The sequence below is a fragment of the Medicago sativa genome, chromosome 4 (assembly GCF_051527215.1).
Source record: "Medicago sativa cultivar Bolivia chromosome 4, Bolivia_mono, whole genome shotgun sequence".
In the NCBI taxonomy this organism is placed as follows: domain Eukaryota; kingdom Viridiplantae; phylum Streptophyta; class Magnoliopsida; order Fabales; family Fabaceae; genus Medicago; species Medicago sativa.
This window is the reverse complement of record NC_140752.1, coordinates 44,538,152-44,552,074: the sequence shown is the minus strand read 5'-3', so window position 1 is coordinate 44,552,074 and position 13,923 is coordinate 44,538,152.

Below are 13,923 nucleotides of genomic sequence, written 5' to 3'. Positions count from 1 at the left end.
TACTATAGTTCATTCTATTTATGTAATACTCATTGTGTGATGATTATGGACCTAATTTACAAGTTACTTCCCCATAATAAAGTTTAAGTTAAGTTCGTCTCCAAAGGAGGAACCTTTGGTGACCAAAAGTTTATCCTTCCTTTTTCGCTTGGATTCTTGCCAAATTCCTACTATAGTTCATTCTATTTATGTAATACTAATTGTATGATGATTATTGACCTAATTAACAAGTTACTTCCCGATAATAAAGTTTAACTTAAGTTCGTCTCCAATGTAGGAACCTTTGGTGACCAAAATTTTATCCTACCTTTTTGGCTTGGTTTCTTCCCAAATTCCTACTATAGTTCATTCTATTTATGTAATACTCATTGTATGATGATTATGGACCTAATTAACAAGTTACTTCCCCATAATAAAGTTTAACGTAAGTTCGTCCCCAAAGGAGGAACCTTTGGTGACCAAAATTTTATCCTACCTTTTTGGCTTGGTTTCTTCCCAAATTCCTACTATAGTTCATTCTATCTATGTAATACTCATTGTATGATGATTATGGACCTAATTAACAAGTTACTTCCCCATAATAAAGTTTAAGTTAAGTTCGTCTCCAAAGGAGAAACCTTTGGTGACCAAAAGTTTATCCTTCCTTTTTCACTTGGATTCTTGCCAAATTCCTACTATAGTTCATTCTATTTATGTAATACTAATTGTATGATGATTATGGACCTAATTAACAAGTTACTTCCCGATAATAAAGTTTAACTTAAGTTCGTCTCCAAAGTAGGAACCTTTGGTGACCAAAATTTTATCCTACCTTTTTGGCTTGGTTTCTTCCCAAATTCCTACTATAGTTCATTCTATTCATGTAATACTCATTGTATGATGATTATGGACCTAATTAACAAGTCACTTCCCCATAAAAAAGTTTAAGTTAAGTTCGTCTCCAAAGGAGGAACATTTGGGGACCAAAATTTTATCCTTCCTTTTTCGCTTGGTTTCTTGCCAAATTCCTACTATAGTTCCTTCTATTTGTGTAATACTCATTGTGTGATGATTATGGACCTAATTAACAAGTTACTTCCCCATAATAAAGTTTAAGTTAAGTTCGTCTCCAAAGGAGGAACCTTTGGTGACCAAAAGTTTATCCTTTATTTTTCGATTGGATTCTTGCCGAATTCCTACTATAGTTCATTCTATTTAAGTAATACTAATTGTGTGATGTTTATGGACCTAATTAACAAGTTACTTCCCCATAATAAAGTTTAACGTAAGTTCGTCTCCAAAGGAGGAACCTTTGGTGACCAAAAGTTTATCCTTCCTTTTTCGCTTGGATTCTTGCCAAATTCCTACTATAGTTCATTCTATTTATGTAATACTCATTGTGTGATGATTATGGACCTAATTAACAAGTTACTTCCCCAAAATAAAGTTTAAGTTAAGTTCGTCTCCAAAGGAGGAACCTTTGGTGACCAAAAGTTTGTCCTTTATTTTTCGCTTGGATTCTTGCAAAATTCCTACTATAGTTCATTCTATTTAAGTAATACTAATTGTGTGATGTTTATGGACCTAATTAACAAGTTACTTTCCGATAATAAAGTTTAACTTAAGTTCGTCTCCAAAGGAGGAACCTTTGGTGACCAAAAGTTTATCCTTCCTTTTTCGCTTGGATTCTTCCCAAATTCCTACTATAGTCATTCTATTTACGTAATACTCATTGTGTGATGATCATTGACCTAATTAACAAGTTACTTCCCCATAATAAAGTTTAAGTTAAATTCGTCTCCAAAGGAGGAACCTTTGGTGACCAAAAGTTTATCCTTCCTTTTTCGCTTGGATTCTTGCCAAATTCCTACTATAGTTCATTCTATTTATGTAATACTAATTGTATGATGATTATTGACCTAATTAACAAGTTACTTCCCGATAATAAAGTTTAACTTAAGTTCGTCTCCAAAGTAGGAACCTTTGGTGACCAAAATTTTATCCTACCTTTTTGGCTTGGTTTCTTCCCAAATTCCTACTATAGTTCATTCTCTTTATGTAATACTCGTTGTATGATGATTATGGACCTAATTAACAAGTTACTTCCCCATAATAAAGTTTAACGTAAGTTCGTCTCCAAAGGAGGAACCTTTGGTGACCAAAATTTTATCCTACCTTTTTGGCTTGGTTTCTTCCCAAATTCCTACTATAGTTCATTCTATTTATGTAATACTTATTGTATGATGATTATGGACCTAATTAACAAGTTACTTCCCAATAATAAAGTTTAAGTTAAGTTCGTCTCCAAAGGAGGAACCTTTGGTGACCAAAATTTTATCCTTCCTTTTTCGCTTGGATTCTTCCCAAATTCCTACTATAGTTCATTCTATTTACGTAATACTCATTGTATGATAATCATTGACCTAATTACCAAGTTACTTCCCCAAAATAAAGTTTAAGTTAAGTTCGTCTCCAAAGGAGGAACCTTTGGTGACCAAAATTTTATCCTTCCTTTTTCGCTTGGTTTCTTGCCAAATTCCTACTATAGTCATTCTATTTATGTAATACTCATTGTGTGATGATTATGGACCTAATTAACAAGTTACTTCCCCATAATAAAGTTTAAGTTAAGTTCGTCTCCAAAGGAGGAACCTTTGGTGACCAAAATTTTATCCTTCCTTTTTCGCTTGGTTTCTTGCCAAATTCCTACTATAGTCATTCTATTTACGTAATACTCATTGTGTGATGATCATTGACCTAATTAACAAGTTACTTCCCCATAATAAAGTTTAAGTTAAATTCGTCTCCAAAGGAGGAACCTTTGGTGACCAAAAGTTTGTCCTTTATTTTTCGCTTGGATTCTTGCAAAATTCCTACTATAGTTCATTCTATTTAAGTAATACTAATTGTGTGATGTTTATGGACCTAATTAACAAGTTACTTTCCGATAATAAAGTTTAACTTAAGTTCGTCTCCAAAGGAGGAACCTTTGGTGACCAAAAGTTTATCCTTCCTTTTTTCGCTTGGATTCTTCCCAAATTCCTACTATAGTCATTCTATTTACGTAATACTCATTGTGTGATGATCATTGACCTAATTAACAAGTTACTTCCCCATAATAAAGTTTAAGTTAAATTCGTCTCCAAAGGAGGAACCTTTGGTGACCAAAAGTTTATCCTTCCTTTTTCGCTTGGATTCTTGCCAAATTCCTACTATAGTTCATTCTATTTATGTAATACTAATTGTATGATGATTATTGACCTAATTAACAAGTTACTTCCCGATAATAAAGTTTAACTTAAGTTCGTCTCCAAAGTAGGAACCTTTGGTGACCAAAATTTTATCCTACCTTTTTGGCTTGGTTTCTTCCCAAATTCCTACTATAGTTCATTCTCTTTATGTAATACTCGTTGTATGATGATTATGGACCTAATTAACAAGTTACTTCCCCATAATAAAGTTTAACGTAAGTTCGTCTCCAAAGGAGGAACCTTTGGTGACCAAAATTTTATCCTACCTTTTTGGCTTGGTTTCTTCCCAAATTCCTACTATAGTTCATTCTATTTATGTAATACTTATTGTATGATGATTATGGACCTAATTAACAAGTTACTTCCCAATAATAAAGTTTAAGTTAAGTTCGTCTCCAAAGGAGGAACCTTTGGTGACCAAAATTTTATCCTTCCTTTTTCGCTTGGATTCTTCCCAAATTCCTACTATAGTTCATTCTATTTACGTAATACTCATTGTATGATAATCATTGACCTAATTACCAAGTTACTTCCCCAAAATAAAGTTTAAGTTAAGTTCGTCTCCAAAGGAGGAACCTTTGGTGACCAAAATTTTATCCTTCCTTTTTCGCTTGGTTTCTTGCCAAATTCCTACTATAGTCATTCTATTTATGTAATACTCATTGTGTGATGATTATGGACCTAATTAACAAGTTACTTCCCCATAATAAAGTTTAAGTTAAGTTCGTCTCCAAAGGAGGAACCTTTGGTGACCAAAATTTTATCCTTCCTTTTTCGCTTGGTTTCTTGCCAAATTCCTACTATAGTCATTCTATTTACGTAATACTCATTGTGTGATGATCATTGACCTAATTAACAAGTTACTTCCCCATAATAAAGTTTAAGTTAAATTCGTCTCCAAAGGAGGAACCTTTGGTGACCAAAAGTTTATCCTTCCTTTTTCGCTTGGATTCTTGCCAAATTCCTACTATAGTTCATTCTATTTATGTAATACTAATTGTATGATGATTATTGACCTAATTAACAAGTTACTTCCCGATAATAAAGTTTAACTTAAGTTCGTCTCCAAAGTAGGAACCTTTGGTGACCAAAATTTTATCCTACCTTTTTGGCTTGGTTTCTTCCCAAATTCCTACTATAGTTCATTCTATTTATGTAATACTCATTGTATGATGTTTATGGACCTAATTAACAAGTTACTTTCCGATAATAAAGTTTAACTTAAGTTCGTCTCCAAAGTAGGAACCTTTGGTGACCAAAAGTTTATCCTTCCTTTTTCGCTTGGATTCTTCCCAAATTCCTACTATAGTTCATTCTATTTACATAATACTCATTGTATGATAATCATTGACCTAATTACCAAGTTACTTCCCCAAAATAAAGTTTAAGTTAAGTTCGTCTCCAAAGGAGGAACCTTTGGTGACCAAAATTTTATCCTTCCTTTTTCGCTTGGTTTCTTGCCAAATTCCAACTATAGTTCATTCTATTTATGTAATACTCATTGTGTGATGATTATGGACCTAATTTACAAGTTACTTCCCCATAATAAAGTTTAAGTTAAGTTCGTCTCCAAAGGAGGAACCTTTGGTGACCAAAAGTTTATCCTTCCTTTTTCGCTTGGATTCTTGCCAAATTCCTACTATAGTTCATTCTATTTATGTAATACTAATTGTATGATGATTATTGACCTAATTAACAAGTTACTTCCCGATAATAAAGTTTAACTTAAGTTCGTCTCCAAAGTAGGAACCTTTGGTGACCTAAATTTTATCCTACCTTTTTGGCTTGGTTTCTTCCCAAATTCCTACTATAGTTCATTCTATCTATGTAATACTCATTGTATGATGATTATGGACCTAATTAACAAGTTACTTCCCCATAATAAAGTTTAACGTAAGTTCGTCCCCAAAGGAGGAACCTTTGGTGACCAAAATTCTATCCTACCTTTTTGGCTTGGTTTCTTCCCAAATTCCTACTATAGTTCATTCTATCTATGTAATACTCATTGTATGATGATTATGGACCTAATTAACAAGTTACTTCCCCATAATAAAGTTTAAGTTAAGTTCGTCTCCAAAGGAGAAACCTTTGGTGACCAAAAGTTTATCCTTCCTTTTTCACTTGGATTCTTGCCAAATTCCTACTATAGTTCATTCTATTTATGTAATACTAATTGTATGATGATTATGGACCTAACTAACAAGTTACTTCCCGATAATAAAGTTTAACTTAAGTTCGTCTCCAAAGTAGGAACCTTTGGTGACCAAAATTTTATCCTACCTTTTTGGCTTGGTTTCTTCCCAAATTCCTACTATAGTTCATTCTATTCATGTAATACTCATTGTATGATGATTATGGACCTAATTAACAAGTCACTTCCCCATAAAAAAGTTTAAGTTAAGTTCGTCTCCAAAGGAGGAACATTTGGGGACCAAAATTTTATCCTTCCTTTTTCGCTTGGTTTCTTGCCAAATTCCTACTATAGTTCCTTCTATTTGTGTAATACTCATTGTGTGATGATTATGGACCTAATTAACAAGTTACTTCCCCATAATAAAGTTTAAGTTAAGTTCGTCTCCAAAGGAGGAACCTTTGGTGACCAAAAGTTTATCCTTTATTTTTCGATTGGATTCTTGCCGAATTCCTACTATAGTTCATTCTATTTAAGTAATACTAATTGTGTGATGTTTATGGACCTAATTAACAAGTTACTTCCCCATAATAAAGTTTAACGTAAGTTCGTCTCCAAAGGAGGAACCTTTGGTGACCAAAAGTTTATCCTTCCTTTTTCGCTTGGATTCTTGCCAAATTCCTACTATAGTTCATTCTATTTATGTAATACTCATTGTGTGATGATTATGGACCTAATTAACAAGTTACTTCCCCAAAATAAAGTTTAAGTTAAGTTCGTCTCCAAAGGAGGAACCTTTGGTGACCAAAAGTTTGTCCTTTATTTTTCGCTTGGATTCTTGCCAAATTCCTACTATAGTTCATTCTATTTAAGTAATACTAATTGTGTGATGTTTATGGACCTAATTAACAAGTTACTTTCCGATAATAAAGTTTAACTTAAGTTCGTCTCCAAAGGAGGAACCTTTGGTGACCAAAAGTTTATCCTTCCTTTTTCGCTTGGATTCTTCCCAAATTCCTACTATAGTCATTCTATTTACGTAATACTCATTGTGTGATGATCATTGACCTAATTAACAAGTTACTTCCCCATAATAAAGTTAAAGTTAAATTCGTCTCCAAAGGAGGAACCTTTGGTGACCAAAAGTTTATCCTTCCTTTTTCGCTTGGATTCTTGCCAAATTCCTACTATAGTTCATTCTATTTATGTAATACTAATTGTATGATGATTATTGACCTAATTAACAAGTTACTTCCCGATAATAAAGTTTAACTTAAGTTCGTCTCCAAAGTAGGAACCTTTGGTGACCAAAATTTTATCCTACCTTTTTGGCTTGGTTTCTTCCCAAATTCCTACTATAGTTCATTCTATTTATGTAATACTCATTGTATGATGTTTATGGACCTAATTAACAAGTTACTTTCCGATAATAAAGTTTAACTTAAGTTCGTCTCCAAAGTAGGAACCTTTGGTGACCAAAAGTTTATCCTTCCTTTTTCGCTTGGATTCTTCCCAAATTCCTACTATAGTTCATTCTATTTACATAATACTCATTGTATGATAATCATTGACCTAATTACCAAGTTACTTCCCCAAAATAAAGTTTAAGTTAAGTTCGTCTCCAAAGGAGGAACCTTTGGTGACCAAAATTTTATCCTTCCTTTTTCGCTTGGTTTCTTGCCAAATTCCTACTATAGTTCATTCTATTTATGTAATACTCATTGTGTGATGATTATGGACCTAATTTACAAGTTACTTCCCCATAATAAAGTTTAAGTTAAGTTCGTCTCCAAAGGAGGAACCTTTGGTGACCAAAAGTTTATCCTTCCTTTTTCGCTTGGATTCTTGCCAAATTCCTACTATAGTTCATTCTATTTATGTAATACTAATTGTATGATGATTATTGACCTAATTAACAAGTTACTTCCCGATAATAAAGTTTAACTTAAGTTCGTCTCCAAAGTAGGAACCTTTGGTGACCAAAATTTTATCCTACCTTTTTGGCTTGGTTTCTTCCCAAATTCCTACTATAGTTCATTCTATTTATGTAATACTCATTGTATGATGATTATGGACCTAATTAACAAGTTACTTCCCCATAATAAAGTTTAACGTAAGTTCGTCCCCAAAGGAGGAACCTTTGGTGACCAAAATTTTATCCTACCTTTTTGGCTTGGTTTCTTCCCAAATTCCTACTATAGTTCATTCTATCTATGTAATACTCATTGTATGATGATTATGGACCTAACTAACAAGTTACTTCCCCATAATAAAGTTTAAGTTAAGTTCGTCTCCAAAGGAGAAACCTTTGGTGACCAAAAGTTTATCCTTCCTTTTTCACTTGGATTCTTGCCAAATTCCTACTATAGTTCATTCTATTTATGTAATACTAATTGTATGATGATTATGGACCTAATTAACAAGTTACTTCCCGATAATAAAGTTTAACTTAAGTTCGTCTCCAAAGTAGGAACCTTTGGTGACCAAAATTTTATCCTACCTTTTTGGCTTGGTTTCTTCCCAAATTCCTACTATAGTTCATTCTATTCATGTAATACTCATTGTATGATGATTATGGACCTAATTAACAAGTCACTTCCCCATAAAAAAGTTTAAGTTAAGTTCGTCTCCAAAGGAGGAACATTTGGGGACCAAAATTTTATCCTTCCTTTTTCGCTTGGTTTCTTGCCAAATTCCTACTATAGTTCCTTCTATTTGTGTAATACTCATTGTGTGATGATTATGGACCTAATTAACAAGTTACTTCCCCATAATAAAGTTTAAGTTAAGTTCGTCTCCAAAGGAGGAACCTTTGGTGACCAAAAGTTTATCCTTTATTTTTCGATTGGATTCTTGCCGAATTCCTACTATAGTTCATTCTATTTAAGTAATACTAATTGTGTGATGTTTATGGACCTAATTAACAAGTTACTTCCCCATAATAAAGTTTAATGTAAGTTCGTCTCCAAAGGAGGAACCTTTGGTGACCAAAAGTTTATCCTTCCTTTTTCGCTTGGATTCTTGCCAAATTCCTACTATAGTTCATTCTATTTATGTAATACTCATTGTGTGATGATTATGGACCTAATTAACAAGTTACTTCCCCAAAATAAAGTTTAAGTTAAGTTCGTCTCCAAAGGAGGAACCTTTGGTGACCAAAAGTTTGTCCTTTATTTTTCGCTTGGATTCTTGCCAAATTCCTACTATAGTTCATTCTATTTAAGTAATACTAATTGTGTGATGTTTATGGACCTAATTAACAAGTTACTTTCCGATAATAAAGTTTAACTTAAGTTCGTCTCCAAAGGAGGAACCTTTGGTGACCAAAAGTTTATCCTTCCTTTTTCGCTTGGATTCTTCCCAAATTCCTACTATAGTTCAGTCTATTTAAGTAATACTAATTGTGTGATGTTTATGGACCTAATTAACAAGTTACTTTCCGATAATAAAGTTTAACTTAAGTTCGTCTCCAAAGGAGGAACCTTTGGTGACCAAAAGTTTATCCTTCCTTTTTCGCTTGGATTCTTCCCAAATTCCTACTATAGTTCATTCTATTTACGTAATACTCATTGTATGATGATTATTGACCTAATTAACAAGTTACTTTCCCAAAATAAAGTTTAAGTTAAGTTCGTCTCCAAAGGAGGAAACTTTGGTGACCAAAATTTTATCCATCCTTTTTCGCTTGGATTCTTGCCAAATTCCTACTATAGTTCATTCTATTTAAGTAATACTAATTGTGTGATGTTTATGGACCTAATTAACAAGTTACTTTCCGATAATAAAGTTTAACTTAAGTTCGTCTCCAAAGGAGGAACCTTTGGTGACCAAAAGTTTATCCTTCCTTTTTCGCTTGGATTCTTCCCAAATTCCTACTATAGTTCAGTCTATTTAAGTAATACTAATTGTGTGATGTTTATGGACCTAATTAACAAGTTACTTTCCGATAATAAAGTTTAACTTAAGTTCGTCTCCAAAGGAGGAACCTTTGGTGACCAAAAGTTTATCCTTCCTTTTTCGCTTGGATTCTTCCCAAATTCCTACTATAGTTCATTCTATTTACGTAATACTCATTGTATGATGATTATTGACCTAATTAACAAGTTACTTTCCCAAAATAAAGTTTAAGTTAAGTTCGTCTCCAAAGGAGGAAACCTTGGTGACCAAAATTTTATCCATCCTTTTTCGCTTGGTTTCTTGCCAAATTCCTACTATAGTTCATTCTATCTATGTAATACTCATTGTATGATGATTATGGACCTAATTAACAAGTTACTTCCCCATAATAAAGTTTAAGTTAAGTTCGTCTCCAAAGGAGAAACCTTTGGTGACCAAAAGTTTATCCTTCCTTTTTCACTTGGATTCTTGCCAAATTCCTACTATAGTTCATTCTATTTATGTAATACTAATTGTATGATGATTATGGACCTAACTAACAAGTTACTTCCCGATAATAAAGTTTAACTTAAGTTCGTCTCCAAAGTAGGAACCTTTGGTGACCAAAATTTTATCCTACCTTTTTGGCTTGGTTTCTTCCCAAATTCCTACTATAGTTCATTCTATTCATGTAATACTCATTGTATGATGATTATGGACCTAATTAACAAGTCACTTCCCCATAAAAAAGTTTAAGTTAAGTTCGTCTCCAAAGGAGGAACATTTGGGGACCAAAATTTTATCCTTCCTTTTTCGCTTGGTTTCTTGCCAAATTCCTACTATAGTTCCTTCTATTTGTGTAATACTCATTGTGTGATGATTATGGACCTAATTAACAAGTTACTTCCCCATAATAAAGTTTAAGTTAAGTTCGTCTCCAAAGGAGGAACCTTTGGTGACCAAAAGTTTATCCTTTATTTTTCGATTGGATTCTTGCCGAATTCCTACTATAGTTCATTCTATTTAAGTAATACTAATTGTGTGATGTTTATGGACCTAATTAACAAGTTACTTCCCCATAATAAAGTTTAACGTAAGTTCGTCTCCAAAGGAGGAACCTTTGGTGACCAAAAGTTTATCCTTCCTTTTTCGTTTGGATTCTTGCCAAATTCCTACTATAGTTCATTCTATTTATGTAATACTCATTGTGTGATGATTATGGACCTAATTAACAAGTTACTTCCCCAAAATAAAGTTTAAGTTAAGTTCGTCTCCAAAGGAGGAACCTTTGGTGACCAAAAGTTTGTCCTTTATTTTTCGCTTGGATTCTTGCCAAATTCCTACTATAGTTCATTCTATTTAAGTAATACTAATTGTGTGATGTTTATGGACCTAATTAACAAGTTACTTTCCGATAATAAAGTTTAACTTAAGTTCGTCTCCAAAGGAGGAACCTTTGGTGACCAAAAGTTTATCCTTCCTTTTTCGCTTGGATTCTTCCCAAATTCCTACTATAGTCATTCTATTTACGTAATACTCATTGTGTGATGATCATTGACCTAATTAACAAGTTACTTCCCCATAATAAAGTTTAAGTTAAATTCGTCTCCAAAGGAGGAACCTTTGGTGACCAAAAGTTTATCCTTCCTTTTTCGCTTGGATTCTTGCCAAATTCCTACAATAGTTCATTCTATTTATGTAATACTAATTGTATGATGATTATTGACCTAATTAACAAATTACTTCCCGATAATAAAGTTTAACTTAAGTTCGTCTCCAAAGTAGGAACCTTTGGTGACCAAAATTTTATCCTACCTTTTTGGCTTGGTTTCTTCCCAAATTCCTACTATAGTTCATTCTATTTATGTAATACTCATTGTATGATGTTTATGGACCTAATTAACAAGTTACTTTCCGATAATAAAGTTTAACTTAAGTTCGTCTCCAAAGTAGGAACCTTTGGTGACCAAAAGTTTATCCTTCCTTTTTCGCTTGGATTCTTCCCAAATTCCTACTATAGTTCATTCTATTTACATAATACTCATTGTATGATAATCATTGACCTAATTACCAAGTTACTTCCCCAAAATAAAGTTTAAGTTAAGTTCGTCTCCAAAGGAGGAACCTTTGGTGACCAAAATTTTATCCTTCCTTTTTCGCTTGGTTTCTTGCCAAATTCCTACTATAGTTCATTCTATTTATGTAATACTCATTGTGTGATGATTATGGACCTAATTTACAAGTTACTTCCCCATAATAAAGTTTAAGTTAAGTTCGTCTCCAAAGGAGGAACCTTTGGTGACCAAAAGTTTATCCTTCCTTTTTCGCTTGGATTCTTGCCAAATTCCTACTATAGTTCATTCTATTTATGTAATACTAATTGTATGATGATTATTGACCTAATTAACAAGTTACTTCCCGATAATAAAGTTTAACTTAAGTTCGTCTCCAAAGTAGGAACCTTTGGTGACCAAAATTTTATCCTACCTTTTTGGCTTGGTTTCTTCCCAAATTCCTACTATAGTTCATTCTATTTATGTAATACTCATTGTATGATGATTATGGACCTAATTAACAAGTTACTTCCCCATAATAAAGTTTAACGTAAGTTCGTCCCCAAAGGAGGAACCTTTGGTGACCAAAATTTTATCCTACCTTTTTGGCTTGGTTTCTTCCCAAATTCCTACTATAGTTCATTCTATCTATGTAATACTCATTGTATGATGATTATGGACCTAATTAACAAGTTACTTCCCCATAATAAAGTTTAAGTTAAGTTCGTCTCCAAAGGAGAAACCTTTGGTGACCAAAAGTTTATCCTTCCTTTTTCACTTGGATTCTTGCCAAATTCCTACTATAGTTCATTCTATTTATGTAATACTAATTGTATGATGATTATGGACCTAATTAACAAGTTACTTCCCGATAATAAAGTTTAACTTAAGTTCGTCTCCAAAGGAGGAACCTTTGGTGACCAAAAGTTTATCCTTCCTTTTTCGCTTGGATTCTTCCCAAATTCCTACTATAGTTCAGTCTATTTAAGTAATACTAATTGTGTGATGTTTATGGACCTAATTAACAAGTTACTTTCCGATAATAAAGTTTAACTTAAGTTCGTCTCCAAAGGAGGAACCTTTGGTGACCAAAAGTTTATCCTTCCTTTTTCGCTTGGATTCTTCCCAAATTCCTACTATAGTTCATTCTATTTACGTAATACTCATTGTATGATGATTATTGACCTAATTAACAAGTTACTTTCCCAAAATAAAGTTTAAGTTAAGTTCGTCTCCAAAGGAGGAAACTTTGGTGACCAAAATTTTATCCATCCTTTTTCGCTTGGATTCTTGCCAAATTCCTACTATAGTTCATTCTATTTAAGTAATACTAATTGTGTGATGTTTATGGACCTAATTAACAAGTTACTTTCCGATAATAAAGTTTAACTTAAGTTCGTCTCCAAAGGAGGAACCTTTGGTGACCAAAAGTTTATCCTTCCTTTTTCGCTTGGATTCTTCCCAAATTCCTACTATAGTTCAGTCTATTTAAGTAATACTAATTGTGTGATGTTTATGGACCTAATTAACAAGTTACTTTCCGATAATAAAGTTTAACTTAAGTTCGTCTCCAAAGGAGGAACCTTTGGTGACCAAAAGTTTATCCTTCCTTTTTCGCTTGGATTCTTCCCAAATTCCTACTATAGTTCATTCTATTTACGTAATACTCATTGTATGATGATTATTGACCTAATTAACAAGTTACTTTCCCAAAATAAAGTTTAAGTTAAGTTCGTCTCCAAAGGAGGAAACTTTGGTGACCAAAATTTTATCCATCCTTTTTCGCTTGGATTCTTGCCAAATTCCTACTATAGTTCATTCTATTTAAGTAATACTAATTGTGTGATGTTTATGGACCTAATTAACAAGTTACTTTCCGATAATAAAGTTTAACTTAAGTTCGTCTCCAAAGGAGGAACCTTTGGTGACCAAAAGTTTATCCTTCCTTTTTCGCTTGGATTCTTCCCAAATTCCTACTATAGTTCAGTCTATTTAAGTAATACTAATTGTGTGATGTTTATGGACCTAATTAACAAGTTACTTTCCGATAATAAAGTTTAACTTAAGTTCGTCTCCAAAGGAGGAACCTTTGGTGACCAAAAGTTTATCCTTCCTTTTTCGCTTGGATTCTTCCCAAATTCCTACTATAGTTCATTCTATTTACGTAATACTCATTGTATGATGATTATTGACCTAATTAACAAGTTACTTTCCCAAAATAAAGTTTAAGTTAAGTTCGTCTCCAAAGGAGGAAACCTTGGTGACCAAAATTTTATCCATCCTTTTTCGCTTGGTTTCTTGCCAAATTCCTACTATAGTTCATTCTATCTATGTAATACTCATTGTATGATGATTATGGACCTAATTAACAAGTTACTTCCCCATAATAAAGTTTAAGTTAAGTTCGTCTCCAAAGGAGAAACCTTTGGTGACCAAAAGTTTATCCTTCCTTTTTCACTTGGATTCTTGCCAAATTCCTACTATAGTTCATTCTATTTATGTAATACTAATTGTATGATGATTATGGACCTAACTAACAAGTTACTTCCCGATAATAAAGTTTAACTTAAGTTCGTCTCCAAAGTAGGAACCTTTGGTGACCAAAATTTTATCCTACCTTTTTGGCTTGGTT